Here is a 7,226-nt window from a genome sequence, read left to right as displayed (position 1 = left end):
TCCCCCTCTCTCATCCTCTCCATCCCACTCCCCCCCCTCTCTCATCCTCCTCATCCCCCCCCTCTCTCATCCTCTCCATCCCCCTCATCCCCCCCCCATCTCTTCTTCATGTCACCCCCCCCTCATCTCTTCCTCTCCATCCCCCCCCCTCTCTCATCCTCTCCATCCCCCCTCTCTCATCCCTCTGTCCACCCCCCATCTCTTCTTCATGTCACCCCCCACATCTCTTCTTCATGTCACCCCCTCTCTCATCCTCTCCATCCCTCCCCCTCTCTCATCCTCTCACATCCCTTTCTCTCATCCTCTCCATCCCTCCCCCCCTCTCTCATCCTCTCCATCCCTCCCTCCCTTCTTCTCATCCCCCTCTCCATCCTCCCTCCCTCTCTCATCCTCTCCATCCCTCCCTCTCTCATCCTCTCCATCCCTCCCCCCCTCTCTCATCCTCTCCATCCCCCCCCCCCTCTCTCATCCTCTCCATCCCTCCCTCCCTCATTAACACATCCCTTTCTAGCTCTCCTCTCCATCTCTCTCTTATCAGTAGCTGGTGAGATTGTTTCTTACTAACTTTTCACAACTAAAAACAAGAGAGAAATTGAGAGGCGAGAGAGGGGGGGGCGAGAAAGAGAGGCGAGAGGGAGAGAGAGGCGAGAGGCAGAGAGAGGCGAGAGGCAGAGAGAGGCGAGAGGCAGAGAGAGGCGAGAGGCAGAGAGAGGCGAGGGGAGAGAGAGGAGCGAGGAGAGAGAGGCGAGGGGAGAGAGAGGCGAGGGAGAGAGCGGCGGGAGAGAGGCGAGGGGGAGAGAGAGGCGAGGGAGAGAGGAGGGGGGAGAGGAGAGGGGAGAGAGGCGAGGGGGAGAGAGAGGCGAGGGGGAGAGAGAGGCGAGGGAGAGAGAGCGAGGAGGAGAGGAGGGGGAGAGAGGCGAGAGGGAGAGAGAGGCGAGAGGGAGAGAGAGGCGAGAGGGGAGAGAGAGCTACATCATATAAATACAAACGGAGAATAAGCAAAGCACATGTAACTGACAGCACGTGTGTGTGTGTGCGAATAGGTGCTTCCCATTGTAGACACAGGAATCTCTCTCTCCCTCCCTCTCGCCCTCCTTGTCTTCATTCTCTCCCCCACCTCTGTAGTAGTAACAATGGTGATGTAATGATCTCCATGTCTCTCTATGTCCCCCAATTGCACCTTTATTCCTTACATAGTAGACTAGTGTTAACCAGGACCATAGACCTCTCTGGTCACTAGTGTTAAACAGGACCCAATAGACCTCTCTGGTCACTAGTGTTAAACAGGACCCAATAGAGCTCTGGTCACTAGTGTTAAACAGGACCCAATAGAGCTCTCTGGTCACTAGTGTTAAACAGGACCCATAGACCTATCTGGTCACTAGTGTTAACCAGGACCCAATAGACCTCTCTGGTCACTAGTGTTAAACAGGACCCAATAGACCTCTCTGGTCACTAGTGTTAAACAGGACCCAATAGACCTCTCTGGTCACTAGTGTTAAACAGGACCCAATAGAGCTCTCTGGTCACTAGTGTTAAACAGGACCCATAGACCTATCTGGTCACTAGTGTTAACCAGGACCCATAGACCTCTCTGGTCACTAGTGTTAACCAGGACCCATAGACCTCTGGTCACTAGTGTTAACCAGGACCCAATAGAGCTCTGGTCACTAGTGTTAAACAGGACCCAATAGACCTCTGGTCACTAGTGTTAAACAGGACCCAATAGACCTCTGGTCACTAGTGTTAAACAGGACCCAATAGACCTCTGGTCACTAGTGTTAAACAGGACCCAATAGACCTCTGGTCACTAGTGTTAAACAGGACCCAATAGACCTCTCTGGTCACTAGTGTTAAACAGGACCCATAGACCTCTCTGGTCACTAGTGTTAACCAGGACCCATAGACCTCTCTGGTCACTAGTGTTAACCAGGACCCATAGACCTCTCTGGTCACTAGTGTTAACCAGGACCCATAGAGCTCTCTGGTCACTAGTGTTAACCAGGACCCATAGAGCTCTGGTCACTAGTGTTAAACAGGACCCATAGACCTCTGGTCACTAGTGTTAAACAGGACCCATAGACCTCTGGTCACTAGTGTTAAACAGGACCCATAGACCTCTCTGGTCACTAGTGTTAAACAGAACCCAATAGAGCTCTGGTCACTAGTGTTAAACAGGACCCAATAGACCTCTCTGGTCACTAGTGTTAAACAGGACCCATAGACTTATCTGGTCACTAGTGTTAAACAGGACCCAATAGACCTCTGGTCACTAGTGTTAAACAGGACCCAATAGACCTCTGGTCACTAGTGTTAAACAGGACCCAATAGACCTCTCTGGTCACTAGTGTTAAACAGGACCCAATAGACCTCTCTGGTCACTAGTGTTAAACAGGACCCATAGACCTCTCTGGTCACTAGTGTTAACCAGGACCCATAGACCTCTCTGGTCACTAGTGTTAACCAGGACCCATAGAGCTCTGGTCACTAGTGTTAACCAGGACCCAATAGAGCTCTGGTCACTAGTGTTAAACAGGACCCAATAGAGCTCTCTGGTCACTAGTGTTAAACAGGACCCATAGACTTCTCTGGTCACTAGTGTTAAACAGGACCCAATAGAGCTCTCTGGTCACTAGTGTTAAACAGGACCCATAGACCTATCTGGTCACTAGTGTTAACCAGGACCCAATAGACCTCTCTGGTCACTAGTGTTAACCAGGACCCATAGACCTCTCTGGTCACTAGTGTTAAACAGGACCCATAGACCTCTCTGGTCACTAGTGTTAAACAGGACCCAATAGACCTCTCTGGTCACTAGTGTTAAACAGGACCCATAGACCTCTCTGGTCACTATAGTGTTAACCAGGACCCATAGACCTCTCTGGTCACTAGTGTTAAACAGGACCCATAGACCTCTCTGGTCACTAGTGTTAACCAGGACCCATAGACCTCTCTGGTCACTAGTGTTAAACAGGACCCATAGACCTCTCTGGTCACTAGTGTTAAACAGGACCCATAGACCTCTCTGGTCACTAGTGTTAAACAGGACCCATAGACCTCTCTGGTCACTAGTGTTAAACAGGACCCATAGACCTCTCTGGTCACTAGTGTTAAACAGGACCCAATAGAGCTCTGGTCACTAGTGTTAAACAGGACCCAATAGAGCTCTCTGGTCACTAGTGTTAAACAGGACCCATAGACCTCTGGTCACTAGTGTTAACCAGGACCCATAGACCTCTCTGGTCACTAGTGTTAAACAGGACCCAATAGACCTCTCTGGTCACTAGTGTTAAACAGGACCCATAGACCTCTGGTCACTAGTGTTAACCAGGACCCAATAGAGCTCTGGTCACTAGTGTTAAACAGGACCCAATAGACCTCTCTGGTCACTAGTGTTAAACAGGACCCAATAGAGCTCTCTGGTCACTAGTGTTAAACAGGACCCAATAGAGCTCTCTGGTCACTAGTGTTAAACAGGACCCATAGACCTCTGGTCACTAGTGTTAAACAGGACCCAATAGAGCTCTGGTCACTAGTGTTAAACAGGACCCATAGACCTCTGGTCACTAGTGTTAACCAGGACCCATAGAGCTCTGGTCACTAGTGTTAAACAGGACCCAATAGAGCTCTGGTCACTAGTGTTAAACAGGACCCAATAGAGCTCTGGTCACTAGTGTTAAACAGGACCCAATAGAGCTCTGGTCACTAGTGTTAAACAGGACCCATAGAGCTCTGGTCACTATAGTGTTAAACAGGACCCATAGAGCTCTGGTCACTAGTGTTAAACAGGACCCATAGAGCTCTGGTCACTATAGTGTTAAACAGGACCCATAGACCTCTGGTCACTAGTGTTAAACAGGACCCAATAGAGCTCTGGTCACTAGTGTTAACCAGGACCCAATAGACCTCTCTGGTCACTAGTGTTAAACAGGACCCAATAGACCTCTGGTCACTAGTGTTAAACAGGACCCAATAGACCTCTGGTCACTAGTGTTAAACAGGACCCAATAGACCTCTGGTCACTAGTGTTAAACAGGACCCAATAGACCTCTGGTCACTAGTGTTAAACAGGACCCAATAGACCTCTCTGGTCACTAGTGTTAAACAGGACCCATAGACCTCTCTGGTCACTAGTGTTAACCAGGACCCATAGACCTCTCTGGTCACTAGTGTTAACCAGGACCCATAGACCTCTCTGGTCACTAGTGTTAACCAGGACCCATAGACCTCTCTGGTCACTAGTGTTAACCAGGACCCATAGACCTCTCTGGTCACTAGTGTTAAACAGGACCCATAGACCTCTCTGGTCACTAGTGTTAAACAGGACCCAATAGACCTCTCTGGTCACTAGTGTTAACCAGGACCCATAGACCTCTGGTCACTAGTGTTAACCAGGACCCAATAGAGCTCTGGTCACTAGTGTTAAACAGGACCCAATAGAGCTCTCTGGTCACTAGTGTTAAACAGGACCCAATAGAGCTCTCTGGTCACTAGTGTTAAACAGGACCCAATAGAGCTCTCTGGTCACTAGTGTTAAACAGGACCCATAGACCTATCTGGTCACTAGTGTTAACCAGGACCCAATAGACCTCTCTGGTCACTAGTGTTAACCAGGACCCATAGACCTCTGGTCACTGTGTTAACCAGGACCCAATAGAGCTCTGGTCACTAGTGTTAACCAGGACCCAATAGACCTCTCTGGTCACTAGTGTTAAACAGGACCCATAGACTTATCTGGTCACTAGTGTTAAACAGGACCCAATAGACCTCTCTGGTCACTAGTGTTAAACAGGACCCATAGACTTATCTGGTCACTAGTGTTAAACAGGACCCAATAGACCTCTCTGGTCACTAGTGTTAAACAGGACCCATAGACCTCTCTGGTCACTAGTGTTAAACAGGACCCATAGACCTCTCTGGTCACTAGTGTTAAACAGGACCCAATAGACCTCTCTGGTCACTAGTGTTAAACAGGACCCATAGACCTCTCTGGTCACTATAGTGTTAAACAGGACCCAATAGACCTCTCTGGTCACTAGTGTTAAACAGGACCCATAGACCTCTCTGGTCACTAGTGTTAACCAGGACCCATAGACCTCTCTGGTCACTAGTGTTAACCAGGACCCATAGAGCTCTGGTCACTAGTGTTAAACAGAACCCAATAGAGCTCTGGTCACTAGTGTTAAACAGGACCCATAGACCTCTGGTCACTAGTGTTAAACAGGACCCATAGACCTCTCTGGTCACTAGTGTTAAACAGAACCCAATAGAGCTCTGGTCACTAGTGTTAAACAGGACCCAATAGACCTCTCTGGTCACTAGTGTTAAACAGGACCCAATAGACCTCTGGTCACTAGTGTTAACCAGGACCCATAGACCTCTCTGGTCACTAGTGTTAAACAGGACCCAATAGAGCTCTCTGGTCACTAGTGTTAAACAGGATCCATAGACCTATCTGGTCACTAGTGTTAACCAGGACCCAATAGAGCTCTGGTCACTAGTGTTAAACAGGACCCAATAGAGCTCTCTGGTCACTAGTGTTAAACAGGACCCAATAGAGCTCTCTGGTCACTAGTGTTAAACAGGACCCATAGACCTATCTGGTCACTAGTGTTAAACAGGACCCAATAGACCTCTCTGGTCACTAGTGTTAAACAGGACCCAATAGAGCTCTGGTAACTAGTGTTAAACAAGACCCAATAGAGCTCTGGTCACTAGTGTTAACCAGGACCCATAGAGCTCTGGTCACTAGTGTTAAACAGGACCCAATAGAGCTCTGGTCACTAGTGTTAAACAGGACCCAATAGAGCTCTGGTCACTAGTGTTAAACAGGACCCAATAGAGCTCTGGTCACTATAGTGTTAAACAGGACCCATAGAGCTCTGGTCACTATAGTGTTAAACAGGACCCATAGAGCTCTGGTCACTAGTGTTAAACAGGACCCATAGAGCTCTGGTCACTATAGTGTTAAACAGGACCCATAGAGCTCTGGTCACTATAGTGTTAAACAGGACCCAATAGAGCTCTGGTCACTAGTGTTAAACAGAACCCAATAGAGCTCTGGTCACTAGTGTTAAACAGGACCCATAGACCTCTCTGGTCACTAGTGTTAAACAGGACCCATAGACCTCTCTGGTCACTAGTGTTAAACAGAACCCAATAGAGCTCTGGTCACTAGTGTTCTGGTCTAATGTAAGACTAAACAGGGATCTGTTTGTGAAAAAACCTCTGTGCTGCTGACAGTTCCTCCTCTGCTCCAAAGCCACCCAGACAGCCAATAAACAAGGCCCACACACACAGGCCACTCCCTAACGCTTAAACTCACCAACACTACACATGGAAACACCCCACACACACACCACATGAACCTTCTCTCCATTACTCTCCACTCGCCCTCTCTCCCTGCCTCACTGACAGACAGGGCTCAGCCAAGAGACTCTCCTTCTGTCCTCCTCTCTCCCTGCCTCACTGACAGACAGGGCTCAGCCAAGAGACTCCTTCTGTCCTCCTCTCTTCCTGCCTCACTGACAGACAGGGCTCAGCCAAGAGACTCTCCTTCTGTCCTCCTCTCTCCCTGCCTCACTGACAGACAGGGCTCAGCCAAGAGACTCTCCTTCTGTCCTCCTCTCTCCCTGCCTCACTGACAGACAGGGCTCAGCCAAGAGACTCCTTCTGTCCTCCTCTCTTCCTGCCTCACTGACAGACAGGGCTCAGCCAAGAGACTCTCCTTCTGTCCTCTCTCCCTGCCTCACTGACAGACAGGGCTCAGCCAAGAGACTCTCCTTCTGTCCTCTCTCCCTGCCTCACTGACAGACAGGGCTCAGCCAAAGACTCTCCTTCTGTCCTCCTCTCTCCCCTGCCTGACTGACAGACAGGGCTCAGCCAAGAGACTCTCCTTCTGTCCTCCTCTCCCTCTCCCTGCCTCACTGACAGACAGGGCTCAGCCAAGAGACTCTCCTTCTGTCCTCTCTCCCTGCCTCACTGACAGACAGGGCTCAGCCAAGAGACTCTCCTTCTGTCCTCCTCTCCCTCTCTCCCCTGCTTCACTGACAGACAGGGCTCAGCCAAGAGACTCTCCTTCTGTCCTCCTCTCCCTCTCTCTTCCTGCCTCACTGACAGACAGGGCTCAGCCAAGAGACTCTCCTTCTGTCCTCCTCTCTCCCTGCCTCACTGACAGACAGGGCTCAGCCAAGAGACTCTCAGTCTGTCCTCCTCCCCTTCTGTCC

At 49.9% G+C, this 7,226-nt stretch overlaps 1 long non-coding RNA gene across 1 annotated transcript; it reads right to left on the bottom strand.

Annotated features, from left to right (window-relative positions):
- Nucleotides 1-1,774: 1,774 nt before the first annotated feature.
- LOC127919616 (uncharacterized) lies at nucleotides 1,775-4,928 on the bottom strand. Its single transcript, XR_008103498.1, has 3 exons — nucleotides 4,768-4,928; nucleotides 4,120-4,442; nucleotides 1,775-1,944 (listed from the first exon to the last, which is right to left on the bottom strand). It is a non-coding gene; the product is annotated as an uncharacterized LOC127919616 (long non-coding RNA).
- Nucleotides 4,929-7,226: the final 2,298 nt, after the last annotated feature.

The sequence above is a fragment of the Oncorhynchus keta genome, unplaced genomic scaffold (assembly GCF_023373465.1).
Source record: "Oncorhynchus keta strain PuntledgeMale-10-30-2019 unplaced genomic scaffold, Oket_V2 Un_contig_17250_pilon_pilon, whole genome shotgun sequence".
Taxonomy (NCBI): Eukaryota; Metazoa; Chordata; class Actinopteri; order Salmoniformes; family Salmonidae; genus Oncorhynchus; species Oncorhynchus keta.
Note: the sequence above shows the minus strand (reverse complement) of the source record. Positions and strands in the feature narration are given on the sequence as shown.